Source organism: Ranitomeya imitator, chromosome 7, assembly GCF_032444005.1.
Source record: "Ranitomeya imitator isolate aRanImi1 chromosome 7, aRanImi1.pri, whole genome shotgun sequence".
Lineage (NCBI taxonomy): Eukaryota > Metazoa > Chordata > Amphibia > Anura > Dendrobatidae > Ranitomeya > Ranitomeya imitator.
In genome coordinates, this window is record NC_091288.1 from 62,055,752 (window position 1) to 62,070,247 (window position 14,496).

The window sequence follows — 14,496 nt, forward strand, 5'->3', positions numbered from 1 at the left end:
TATATACCCAGTGTGGAGTTCTGTACATACCCAGTGTGGAGTTCTGTATATAACCAGTGTGGAGTTCTGTACATACCCAGTGTGGAGTTCTGTACATACCCAGTGTGGAGTTCTGTATATACCCAGTGTGGAGTTCTGTATATACCCAGTGTGGAGTTCTGTATATACCCAGTGTGGAGTTCTGTATATAACCAGTGTGGAGTTTTCTATATACCCAGTGTGGAGTTCTGTACATACCCAGTGTGGAGTTCTGTATATACCCAGTGTGGAGTTCTGTATATACCCAGTGTGGAGTTCTGTATATAACCAGTGTGGAGTTTTCTATATACCCAGTGTGGAGTTCTGTACATACCCAGTGTGGAGTTCTGTATATACCCAGTGTGGAGTTCTGTACATACCCAGTGTGGAGTTCTGTATATACCCAGTGTGGAGTTCTGTACATACCCAGTGTGGAGTTCTGTACATACCCAGTGTGGAGTTCTGTATATACCCAGTGTGGAGTTCTGTATATACCCAGTGTGGAGTTCTGTATATACCCAGTGTGGAGTTCTGTACATACCCAGTGTGGAGTTCTGTATATACCCAGTGTGGAGTTCTGTATATACCCAGTGTGGAGTTCTGTATATACCCAGTGTGGAGTTCTGTACATACCCAGTGTGGAGTTCTGTATATACCCAGTGTGGAGTTCTGTATATACCCAGTGTGGAGTTCTGTACATACCCAGTGTGGAGTTCTGTATATACCCAGTGTGGAGTTCTGTACATACCCAGTGTGGAATTCTGTATATAACCAGTGTGGAGTTTTCTATATACCCAGTGTGGAGTTCTGTACATACCCAGTGTGGAGTTCTGTATATACCCAGTGTGGAGTTCTGTACATACCCAGTGTGGAGTTCTGTATATAACCAGTGTGGAGTTTTCTATATACCCAGTGTGGAGTTCTGTATATACCCAGTGTGGAGTTCTGTATATATCCCGTGTGGAGTTCTGTATATACCCAGTGTGGAGTTCTGTATATACCCAGTGTGGAGTTCTGTATATACCCAGTGTGGAGTCCTGTATATAACCAGTGTGGAGTTCTGTATATACCCAGTGTGGAGTTTTCTATATACCCACTGTGGAGTTCTGTACATACCCAGTGTGGAGTTCTGTACATACCCAGTGTGGAGTTCTGTATATACCCAGTGTGGAGTTCTGTATATACCCAGTGTGGAGTTCTGTATATAACCAGTGTGGAGTTCTGTATATACCCAGTGTGGAGTTTTCTATATACCCAGTGTGGAGTTCTGTACATACCCAGTGTGGAGTTCTGTATATACCCAGTGTGGAGTTCTGTACATACCCAGTGTGGAGTTCTGTATATAACCAGTGTGGAGTTTTCTATATACCCAGTGTGGAGTTCTGTACATACCCAGTGTGGAGTTCTGTATATACCCAGTGTGGAGTTCTGTATATACCCAGTGTGGAGTTCTGTATATATCCCGTGTGGAGTTCTGTATATATCCAGTGTGGAGTTCTGAATATATGCAGTGTGGATTTCACTATATACCCAGTGTGGAGTTCTGTATTTACCCAGTGTGGATTTTGCTATATACCCAGTGTGGAGTTCTGCATATACCCAGTGTGGAGTTCTGTATATTTCCTATGTGCAGTTCTGTATATATCCAGTGTGGAGTTCTGTATATTTCCTGTGTGCAGTTCTGTATATATCCAGTGTGGAGTTCGCTATATACCCAGTGTGGAGTTCGCTATATTATTATTTATTATTATAGAGCCATTTATTCCATGGCGCTTTACATGTGAGGAGGGGTATACATAGTAAAAAACAGGTACAATAATCTTAATCAATACAAGTCACAACTGGTACAGGAGGAGAGAGGACCCTGCCCACGAGGGCGCACATTCTACAAGGGATGGGTGAGGATACAATAGGTGAGGGCAGAGCTGGTTGTGTAGCGGTTTGGTGGATCAGTGGTTACTGCAGGTTGTAGGCTTGTCGGAAGAGGTAGGTCTTCAGGTTCCTTCTAAAGGTTTCCACAGTAGGCGAGAGTCTGATATGTTGGGGTAGAGAGTTCCAGAGGAGAGGGGATGCGTGGGAGAAATCTTGTATGCGATTGTGGGAAGAAAAGAGAAGAGGGGAGTCAAGAAGGAGATCTTGTGAGGATCGGAGGTTGCGTGCTGATAGGTACCGCGAGGCGAGGTCATAGATGTATGGAGGAGACAGGCTGTGGATGGCTTTGTATGCCATGGTTAGGGTTTTGTACTGGAGTCTCTGGGTAATGGGGAGCCAGTGAAGGGATTGACAGAGAGGAAAGGCCAGAGAATAGCGGGGGGGATAGGTGGATTAGTCAGGCAGCAGAGTTTATGATAGATTGGAGGGGCGCGAGAGTGTTAGAGGGGAGGCCACCCAAGCAGGAGGTTGCAGCAGTCAAGACCGGAGATGATGAGGGCATGCACTAGAGTTTTTGCAGATTCTAGGTTGAGGAATGTTCGGATCCAGGAAATGTTTTTAAGTTGAAGTTGGCAGAAAGTGGAAAGGGTCTGGATATGTGGTTTGAAGGAGAGATTAGAGTCAAGGATTTCACTGAGGCTTGTGGGACTGGGGAGAGTGAGCAGCCATTTACTTTAATTGATAGGTTTATTGGGAGAGTCGAGTGAGATGGGGCAAAGATGATGAATTCTGTTTTGTCCATGTTAAGTGTTAGGAATCTAGCAGATAAAAAGGATGAAATAGTGGACAGACATTGTGGGATTTTGGTTAGTAGGGAGGTGATATCTGGTCCAGAGATGTAGATCTGTGTGTCATCAGCATAGAGGTGATACTGCAAGCCGTGAGATTCTATGAGCTGCTCAAGTCCGAAGGTGTAAATGGAGAAGAGCAGGAGCCCTAAGACTGAACCTTGCTGGACTCCGACAGATAGGAGGCGAGATAAGGAGGTGGTGTGTGAGTGGGAGACACTGAATTCCGGTCTTTTAGGTATGATGCGATCCAAGATAGGGCCAAGTCTGTGATGCCAAGAGATGAGAGGGTCTGTAGTAATAGGGTGTGGTCCACTGTGTCAAAGAGGACAGGCCCAGGAGAAGGAGGACAAAGTAGTGTCGCTTGGCTTTGGCAGTCAGCAGGTCATTGATGACCTTACTTAGGTCAGTTTTAGTAGAGTGATGTGGCTGAAAGCCAGATTGTAAGCGGTCGAAGAGGGAGCAGGAAGAGAGGAGGAAAGTTCGAAATGGACATGTTGTTCCAGTAGTTTTGAGGCAAAGGGGAGAGGTGATATTGGGCGATAGCTAGATACAGAAAGATGGGTCAAGAGAGGACTTTTTGAGAATAGGTGTGATTGAGGCATGTTTAAAGCATGAGAGGAAAACGCCAGTTGTTATTGATAGGTTGAAGAGATAGGTTAGAATTGGGATGAAGACTGTGGTGAGGTTTGAGATGAAGTGGGATGGGATCGGGTCAAGTGCACAGGTGGTGTGATGTGATCTCGAGAGTAGGGTGGAAAGTTGGTCTTCTATAATGGTGGAGAAGCTGGTTTTGTAGGAGGGCTGTGTAGTTAGGAATAGTGGTTGTGGGGGTTGTAGGCCAAAGCTTTCTCTGATGTTATCAATCTTCTGTTTGAAGAATGAAGCAAAGTCTTCAGCTGAGATGAGTGGAGAAGGAGGAGGTGCTGGGGGACGGAGGAGAGAATTGAAGGTGTTGAATAGCTGTTTAGGGTTGTGAGACATGGAGGATATGAGAGATGAGAAGTAGTTTTGTTTTGCTGCAGCGAGTGTGGTCTTGAAATTAGTGAGGGACTGTTTGAATGCAGTGAAGTCCTCGTTGGAGTGTGATCTTTTCCATCTCCGCTCAGCAACCATGGAAGCTCGCCTCAGTTCTTTGGTCAGGCTGGTGTGCCAGGGTTGTCTGTAGATTTTGGGAGCTTTGGTATGTGCGAGAGGGGCGACCGATTCAAGAGCTACAGCTATTGTGGTGTTATACAAAGCGGCAGTGGCAGCTATATACCCAGTGTGGAGTTCTGTATATACCCAGTGTGGAGTTCTGTATATACCCAGTGTGGAGTTCTGTATATACCCAGTGTGGAGTTCTGCATATACCCAGTGTGGAGTTCTGTATATTCCCAGTGTGGAGTTCTGTATATGCCCAGTGTGGAGTTCTATATATACTCCATGTAGAGTTCTATATATACCCCATGTGGAGTTCTATATATACCCCATGTGGAGTTTTGTATATACCCAGTGTGGAGTTCTCTATATACAGAACTCCACACTGGATATATAGAGAACTCCACACTGTATATACCCAGTGTGGAGTTCTCTATATATCCAGTGTGGAGTTCTGTATATACCCCATGTGGAGTTCTGTATATACCCCATGTGGAGTTCTGTATATACCAGGGTCCTCATTCCTCCTGTACCAGTTATGACTTGTATTGTTTAAGATTATTGTACTTGTTTTTATTATGTATACCCCTCCTCACATGTAAAGCGCCATGGAATAAATGGCGCTATAACAATAAATAATAATAATAATACCCCATGTGGAGTTCTGTATATACCCCATGTGGAGTTCTGTATATACCCAGTGTGGAGTTGTGTATATATCCCATGTGGAGTTCTGTATATACCCCTTGTGGAGTTCTGTATATATCCAGTGGTGGAGTTCTGTATATACCAGACTCTGGGACCTCGATTTCCAAATGAATTGCAAAATTTACTTTCCTTGTGGAGTGTGTTAGTGACTGCCTTCTGGACATCTGTTGAGTCAGCAGTCTTCCCCATGATTGTGGAGCCTACTGAAACAGACTAAGGGACCCTTTTAAATGCTTAGGAAGCCTTTGCAGGTGGTTTTTGTTAATTATTCTAATTTACTGAGATAATGACTTTTGCGTTTTCATTGGCTGTAAGCCCTAATCATCAACATTAACAAAAATAAACACTTGAAATAGATCACTCTGCAATGACTCTGTATAATATATGAGTTTCACTTTTTGTATTGAAGAACTGAAATAAATTAACTTTTTGATGATATTCTAATTTTGCCAGAAGCACTTATATTTAGAGACTATAGTTTTCTTCATGGAGAAAGTGAAAAAAGACTTATACTGCAGCTCAGACAAGTATATAGTAGGTAAAAATTATTTTGTTACGTATAATTTCACAAAACTCAGTAATGTCTTGCTAGTGTATATATCCACCCCAGTACTTACTGAGCAAGTTACTCACATGAATAATATTTCTAGCACCTATCACTGCCTCCTTCAGTGGCTGCGGTTATTTACTTAATTTGTCCTTTAGCTGTTCACATTGCAAAGTCTGTGCCTTGCCAGATCCATTTGATGACATAAGCAGAGGAACGTTACACTAGCATGGGTGCGGTCCTGTTGGCAGAAGCACCTGGTTTACATGGCTGAGCAAAAAAGCCAATTTGGAAGGCGGGAATTTTAAAATATAATCAGTATAAATTGCATTTTATGGTCAGTAGTCAACTCATATGTCAACTCGCAAGTCATCTTCTAAGTCAACTTGTAACACAACTCATAAGTCAACTTGTAAGACTTCTCATAAGTCAACTTGAAAGACATCTCATAAGTCAACTTGTAAGTTAACTGGTAAGTCAACTCGTAAGTCAACTCATAAGGCAACTCGTAAGTCAACTTGTCCAAACGGTAAACTCACAATATAAGTATATTAGTAAATTACGACCCTCTACCAGGTATATAAAAGAAGACACAATTTGATCCACTGGCCACACTACAGTTATGCACTTAAAGAAGTTTTGCAAAATCGCCTTATTGATGACAAATCCTTATGATAGATCATCGATATCAGATTTGTGAGGGTCTGACTCCTGACTAATGATGTTCTGTATGAAAGGGTTTCTGCGCTTGTGTGAATGATGCAGCATCTTTAATAGTTACATTGTTCCTTCTTGGTATCCAATGTGAATGGACTACATTTCCCAGCACAATCACAGCATGCACTAGACAGGGCACTGTAAGCATTAACCTTCGTCAGGCTGCATAATTTTACAACGTTAACAAGCTGCAGATGTACAACTGTACCTTTATATATATTTTATTGAAATTTGGCCAATATATTCTGGACCAAAACTGCAGATATGTCATGAAATTTCAGCCCTCTACGGATTTTCGAAAAAAAAAGTTATTGCAATTTTAAAACGGAATAGTTACAATTGTACCTACTCAGCCGGACGAAGGTTAACCAGGCTGATTTTTAAAGAGCTGATCAGATCTGATGTTCACAACATATTCTAAGAACCTAGAAAATAATCCATGAATATCATGGAATTGGCACATGGCGTCTTAGGCTACTTTCACACTAGCGTTAACTGCAAACCGTCACAAAAACGTCTTTTTGCCGAAAAAACGGATGCGTCAAAAAAGTGCAAAATGTATGCAACGCATACAGCATTTCGACGGGGATGTCTGGCCAATTAGCTAAAAAAATCCTGTTTCTGAGCATGCTCAGTAGAAAAAAACGTATTGCAGCGCTGCATTGCGTCGTACGACGTGTCTCGACGCATCCGTCGCTCATAGACTTTCATTGTAGCCAAAGACGTATGCCGATGGATGCGCCGAGACACTTCCAAGACAAAGCCCCCACAAGAATGGAGCGGTCATTTCTTTTAGAAGCTTCCCAGCTTTCGAAACCTGAAGTGGTTAAAAGGATATGCACAGCAAGTCGTTTTGACATTGCTGTGCATATGTTCATTCTTTTTAGCATTGTTTAGCACTTTTTCTAGCAGATTCCAGGCAAAATCTACCTGAAAAAAACACTGTGTGCATATAACCTAAATTTCACTTACATTGCAAAGGTTTCTACTTCTACACTGCAGAAATTATCATTTACAAACATGAACAAACTTTGTTATATGACCAATTCCACCAATAATTTACAAAAATCGTGAATCTTTTGGATAGTATATGTCAAGTTCTATCCACATCCAGTGATACCAAAATCTGATCCCACCAATACAAATCAACTTATCAATTTTCTTAGACAATTGGGATCAATAAAACAGTGGCATCAGGCATTGGGCAAATGAGAGTAACTCTATGAGTTGGAAAATATCTCCTAGTTCTTCTCATGGAAATTAGTACAATAAAATGCATATAATGCTGACACATGGCTCTTACAATGGGAACTGCACTGATAGGTTCTCAGCCAGACGAGGAGCTAAAGTTGGTTGCCATATGAGGTAGCAGACTAGTTGGACACACCCCGATACATAGCGTATGAATGGTAATCTAGGGGTGTGTATCATGGGGCTATAAAACCTTTTATTACTAGTGATCACGATATGGTATGTTTATGAGGAGGTGGGTTACTTTCATTGATGCTTAAGTCAGTTAACGTGATTAAAACCAGATAATAAGAAATAGTACTGTCATACTGTGCCATACCAGAACCCAAAGAAATGGAGAAATTGCAGCAGCTGTAAAGTGATGAACCAGGTCATAGTAAAGAACCTTTATACATATCATATAGATATCTGTCCAGACCAATGTTCCCCAATTAGTTGAGTATGAGCCACATGTAGCTCTCAGATCCCCTGCACGTGGCTTCCGAAATGGTGGCTGCTGCAGATAATATTGGGAACTAGTGGCACCAGGAATGTTGTGGCATGTCTACGACTTGTGCCAAAGGTGAAAGCTTTTACACCCAGATAACATACATATAACTTGGTTATATGTTAAATATGCTTCTACTACTGAATATTCAGGGTGGGTCAACACCTGTTAAGGGAAATTGGTTCATGAACAACAAAAGGTTGGGACCACCAATGTAGAAAAACAGAATATACATCTATATAATCAATAAGAAAAGGTTGGGGACCCCCAATGTGGTAAAATAGAATATACATCTATATACTCAACAACAAAAGGTTGGGGACCCCTGATGTAGAAAAACAGAATATACATCTATATAATCAATAATAAAAGGTTGGGAACCATGGATGTAGAAAAACAGAATAAACATCTATATAATCAATAATAAAAGGTTGGGGACCCCCAATGTGGTAAAATAGAATATACCGTACATCTATATAATCAATAAGAAAAGGTTGGGGACCCCCAATGTGGTAAAATATAATATATACATCTATATACTCCTCAACAAAAGGTTGGGGACCCGTGATGTAGAAAAACAGAATATGCATCTATATAATCAATAATAAAAGGTTGGGAACCACGGATGTAGAAAAACAGAATAAACATCTATATAATCAACAACAAAAGGTTGGGACCCCCGATGTAGAAAAACAGAATACACATTTATATATTCAACAACAAAAGGTTGGGGACCCCCCCAATGTGGAAAAATAGAATATACATCTATATAATCAACAACAAAAGGTTGGGACTCCCGATGTAGAAAAACAGAATATACATCTATAAAGGTTTAGTCATGGATCTCATACCTAACAGTTTGCTGATGGATATAATTATGTGGGCTTGAGGTAGGCAGTTTGTGGCTGACCAACTGCTGTAAAACTATAAGTTTTGGCAAATACTACATATATCTGTCACTTAGGCACTGGCGAAAATTGCAGTCCAGTAATATGATGAACCATAAAACTGCCCCAAAGTGGTTAATTATGTCATATATCAAAATAGAGGTAACAGTGACTGTAAGTGACTATATAAATATGTAACAGAAACACGACCACAAAAAAATAGGAGCAAAATGTAAAGACGGAAAAACAATAAAAATACTATAACAACACACTGGCCAGAGACAAAAACTGGAACACAAAACACATACAGTAAAACACCACCGAGTAACATAAAACACATAAAACATCTCGAATAATTGAGGAAGGGAGCGAGAAACTTTTAACGGCCAACAAATAAGATAACCAAGTATTCAGCCATTCATGTAACCAAATAACAAAACCATAAGCACAAAGAAGAATGAGAAAATTCCCATTTATATTGGATCTGAAATCCTACAAAAGTGATTCCTAGAAGACCCGTCACACCCACATGGTGATGAGGAGCAGCACATCTGTCTCCAGACGTTCTCCCTTCTCCAGGGCTCTGCATCTCCTCACTGTTAACTCATTGCATCTGGGACAACAAAAACCAGTTTCCTTTGTCCCAATGTAACAATGTATCAGATGGAAAGTTCCGCTATGTTTGAGTATAAGCCACTACGTTCCATATCGGAGCTATAATCAGAGAACTCCATCTTTCCTTCCTTTTATAATACTATTTCACTTCTTTACTGAATTTTGCATTGTTGTTCACTATTATTTGGCGCCCAACCGCCTCCCGCTCCCTGCGCTGCGCTGATTATCCAGTGTAAGTACAGTAGCACCATCCAGTAGTGTCTCACTGACAGCTGCAGATGTCACAGGGCTGCACCAATGCATTAGTGCAAGTCCCATCTGATCACACATATATTGTGGCTTGACAAACCCAGCTCTGCTACATGCATTTTCTATACCTATGCTAAGTCTGCCTGCACCCAGTGCTAGGAATATATATGATCTCACATAGGTATATTCTGCATTATTTAAGTTAGAAGCGTCCTTCCTTCCATACCCCTGAGCTGAAGCGATATTTCGATAACTTGTCAGCTTCACACAGTCATGTTCTTCCGGCGGGACCCCTCTGATGATCTGCTGGGCACAGTAGTTCCTTTTCTCCTATGGGGTAATGGGAAAGATAGTAGTGAGGCGTCCAGCTGCAGAGAATGAAGGAAGCAGCAAAGGACTGAAAGAGGGAAATCCAGTCCCCCACAATCCCTGCCCAAATGAGAAGCAGTACAAAATACCCTCCCTCTCCCCCCTCCGAACCTGCCCTCTCCCCCTTCCCTCCAAACCTATCCCCTTCTTCAGACTGTTCCCATCTGGCTCCTATCATGGACTGATGTCATTGCTTTACGCTTAACCCTAAAAACCGCTCTGGAACTTATGTATCATAACCACCTCCAAATCCCCTGAAATGAAGCAAAACCCAGGTGGTCTGTTCTGGACCAAATTATTCATGGGCAGAGTGGAAATAAACAGCACAGACTGGAGAATATGCAGGAAAGAAACAAAGAGACACTATGTCAAATGTCCATGACAAATAAGACCTACAGGAAAAAAAGAATATTCCGGGCCATTTCGCATGAAAGTATTTTTACTGCTCATCAATAGACGCGTCAATGTCGGGGCGAGATAAGCAGCTATCTGTCCGATGAGCGGAGCCTGAAGTTCTTCTCTAGAACCCTCTCATCTTACTGTCACTGTCATCCTTCAGTGTGAATGAGCCGATATTATCCAGGAGGAAGCGCACGGAACTTGGCAACTACAATATTTCTTTGCACATCTTGGCTACTAATGTGAAAAAGAAAAAAAAGTTGTATGAATTCGCAGAAGAGTAATATATGAGCTTTTAGGGACTTCAAAAAACACATGTTCAGAAAAGAAACACATCTTTAGTTAAAGGGGAACTCCTACAATAAACAATTATTACATATTCCTAATCTCTGGTTTCCATTGTTTTACTGCTCCATTCCTTAAAGTGAACTAGTGATGAGCGAATATACTCCTTACTCAAGATTTCTCGAGCACGCTCGGGGTCCTCCGAGTATTTTTTAGTGCTTGGAGATTTAGTTTTTCTTGCCGCAGCTGAATGATTTACATCTGATAGACAGCATAAGTACATGTGGGGGTTGCCTGGTTGCTAGGGAATCCCACATGTACTTATGCTGTCTATCAGATGTAAATCATTCAGCTGCGGCAAGAAAAACTAAATCTCCGAGCACTAAAAAATACTGGGAGGTCACCCAAGCATGCTCGAGAAATCTCGAGTAAGGAGTATATTCGCTCATCACTAAAGGGAACCTGTCACCCCCAAAAATTGAAGTTGAGCTGCGGCCACCGGCCTCAGGGGCTTATCTACAGCATGCTGTAGATAAGCCCCCGATGTATCCTGGAAGATGAGAAAAAGAGGTTAGATTATACTCACCCAGGGGCGGTCCCGCTGCAGTCCTGGTCCGATGGGCGTCGCGGTCTGGTCCGGCGCCTCCCATCTTCTTACGATGACGTCATTTTCTTGTCTTCACGCCGCAGCTCCTGTTTAGAGCAGAGCAAAGTACTGCAGTGCGCAGGCGCCGAGAAAGGTCAGAGAGGCCCAGCACCTGCGCACTGCAGTACTTCGCTCTGCCCTAAACAGGAGCTGCGGCGTGAAAACAAGAAAATGACGTCATCGTAAGAAGATGGGAGGCACCGGACCGCGATGCCTATCGGACCAGGACCGCAGCGGGACCGCCCCTGGGTGAGTATAATCTAACCTCTTTTTCTCATCTTTCAGGATACATTGGGGGCTTATCTACAGCATTACAGAATGCTGTAGAAAAGCCCCTGATGCCGGTGGGCTTACCTCACCTTCGATTTTTGGGGGTGACAGGTTCCCTTTAATGTGCACAAGGCCGGGGTTACACTTGTGAGTGTGAGTCTCTCACATTAATACCCGGCACTGCCGCCGGCACTCAGGACCGGAGCGTGCGGCTCCAAGTATTTCTATGCAGCCGCACACTCCGGTCCCACGTGTCGGTGGCAGTGCCAGGTATTGATGCGCGAGGTTCTCACATCACACTCACAAGTGTTTCACCGGCCTAAAAAGGAAACTGTCAGCAAGTTTTTGCTACCACATCTGAGAGCAGCATAATGTAGATGTTGAGACCTCGATTCCAGCGATGTGTCACTTACTGGGCTGCTTGCTGCAGTTTTGATTAAAAACTGTTTAGCAATTCACTAAATGCTGATGAATGTTTAACCTCACCCCCACCACTGATTGGAAGCTTTCTATGTACACTGTGCATAGGCAGAAACCTGCCAATCAGTGTTGGGGCGGGGATGTACAGAGCTCATTTATATGGAGGACTACGTGACAGCAGGTATACTAGTCATCTAGTGATAATCTCCTGCTGATAAAACACTGATTTTATAAAATATACAGCAAGCAGCCCAGTAAGTGACACTTTGCTGGAATCAAGGCCTCTGCCCCTACGTTATGCTGCTCTCAGACTAGGTAGTAAAGCCTGGTGACTGACTTTCTTTAAGGTATGCATGCTTGAACTTAAGGCTCCAAACTCATTAAATGGTTGACAAATCCTGTCTGAATGTAAATATGGCCGACTGTTATCTAATGTGTATGGTGCATCCCGATTCTTCCCCGGCAGATGATCTCCAGGGTGAGAAGGACCTGGCCTGGATCTGATCTGACTAGTTGAATTTCATTGGCTGATCCTTTTGTTCAGAGAGGAGGTAAAAGACTTCAAAGGAGTCTGCCAATGGCTTCCTTATAGAGAACAAAACAATACTTGGCCAAGCTGATCGTTCATGTGTATTGGGGACTTGGGAGAGATATACAGTGGGGCAAAAAAGTATTTAGTCAGTCAGCAATAGTGCAAGTTCCACCACTTAAAAAGATGAGAGGCGTCTGTAATTTACATCATAGGTAGACCTCAACTATGGGAGACAAACTGAGAAAAAAAAATCCAGAAAATCACATTGTCTGTTTTTTTAACATTTTATTTGCATATTATGGTGGAAAATAAGTATTTGGTCAGAAACAAAATTTCATCTCAATACTTTGTAATATATCCTTTGTTGGCAATGACAGAGGTCAAACGTTTTCTGTAAGTCTTCACAAGGTTGCCACACACTGTTGTTGGTATGTTGGCCCATTCCTCCATGCAGATCTCCTCTAGAGCAGTGATGTTTTTGGCTTTTCGCTTGGCAGCACGGACTTTCAACTCCCTCGAAAGGTTTTCTATAGGGTTGAGATCTGGAGACTGGCTAGGCCACTCCAGGACCTTGAAGTGCTTCTTACGAAGCCACTCCTTCGTTGCCCTGGCGGTGTGCTTTGGATCATTGTCATGTTGAAAGACCCAGCCACGTTTCATCTTCAATGCCCTTGCTGATGGAAGGAGGTTTGCACTCAAAATCTCACGATACATGGCCCCATTCATTCTTTCATGTACCCGGATCAGTCGTCCTGGCCCCTTTGCAGAGAAACAGCCCCAAAGCATGATGTTTCCACCACCATGCTTTACAGTAGGTATGGTGGTTGATGGATGCAACTCAGTATTCTTTTTCCTCCAAACACGACAAGTTGTGTTTCTACCAAACAGTTCCAGTTTGGTTTCATCAGACCATAAGACATTCTCCCAAAACTCCTCTGGATCATCCAAATGCTCTCGAGCAAATTTCAGACGGGCCCGGACATGTACTGGCTTAAGCAGTGGGACACGTCTGGCACTGCAGGATCTGAGTCCATGGTGGCGTAGTGTGTTACTTATGGTAGGCCTTGTTACATTGGTCCCAGCTCTCTGCAGTTCATTCACTAGGTCCCCCCGCGTGGTTCTGGGATTTTTGCTCACCGTTCTTGTGATCATTCTGACCCCACGGGGTGGGATTTTGCGTGGAGCCCCAGATCGAGGGAGATTATCAGTGGTCTTGTATGTCTTCCATTTTCTAATTATTGCTCCCACTGTTGATTTCTTCACTCCAAGCTGGTTGGCTATTGCAGATTCAGTCTTCCCAGCCTGGTGCAGGGCTACAATTTTGTTTCTGGTGTCCTTTGAAAGCTCTTTGGTCTTCACCATAGTGGAGTTTGGAGTCAGACTGTTTGAGGGTGTGCACAGGTGTCTTTTTATACTGATAACAAGTTTAGACAGGTGCCACTACTACAGGTAATGAATGGAGGAAAGAGGAGACTCTTAAAGAAGAAGTTACAGGTCTGTGAGAGCCAGAAATCTTGATTGTTTGTTTCTGACCAAATACTTATTTTCCACCATAATATGCAAATAAAATGATAAAAAAACAGACAATGTGATTTTCTGGATTTTTTTTTCTCAGTTTGTCTCCCATAGTTGAGGTCTACCTATGATGTAAATTACAGACGCCTCTCATCTTTTTAAGTGGTGGAACTTGCACTATTGCTGACTGACTAAATACTTTTTTCCCCACTGTATGTTGGCTGACAGTTATCCAATGTGTATGGGAACCTTCAGCTGAGTGTGTTTGTGTTCTGAATAAGAAAAGGGGAGAAAGCTGCTAACAGATACCTATGAGAGCGGCTTATCTCCAATGAGAACAAACGATTGAACATGTTGAAATCCATCAGACTAGTCCTAGAGTCAGTGCACTAATACTACAGATTACAAATTTCAACTTGTCCCAGTGAAATCAGCTGGTTAGCCCAATATTATAATCTAAATGTTGGTGGTTACCTGGCACACTGTGACGGTCTTCGGTAAAGGAGAGGGGCTTCAAACTGTCCCTGGAACTGGGACCCTAACTATCCCAGTCCCAGGGGGTACTCTTGAAGGTAGAGAAGCTTGGGTCTCCAGCCTTGCTATGCCCATGTTAAACCCTAAGCTGTCCCCTCCCCCACACCATGAGGCATGAGACAGAAAAGTGAGGTAAACAAGACATATAGACAAAACAGGGATAACAGAAAACATATCACACAAAAGC

General features: G+C 42.7%; 1 protein-coding gene across 7 annotated transcripts in view; it reads right to left on the reverse strand.

Annotated features, from left to right (window-relative positions):
- The window catches only part of COL6A3 (collagen type VI alpha 3 chain), a 158,057-nt gene extending 148,319 nt beyond the window's left edge, over positions 1 to 9,738 (reverse strand). For 5 of the 7 annotated variants that reach the window (XM_069733332.1, XM_069733331.1, XM_069733329.1 and 2 more), the window contains exon 1: positions 9,566 to 9,738. The gene's annotated coding sequence lies outside the window, so the exon portion shown is untranslated. The remainder of the gene's footprint in view (positions 1 to 9,565) is intronic. The other 2 variants (XM_069733333.1, XM_069733334.1) reach the window with 2 other exon arrangements.
- Between the last annotated feature and the right edge of the window lie 4,758 nt (positions 9,739 to 14,496).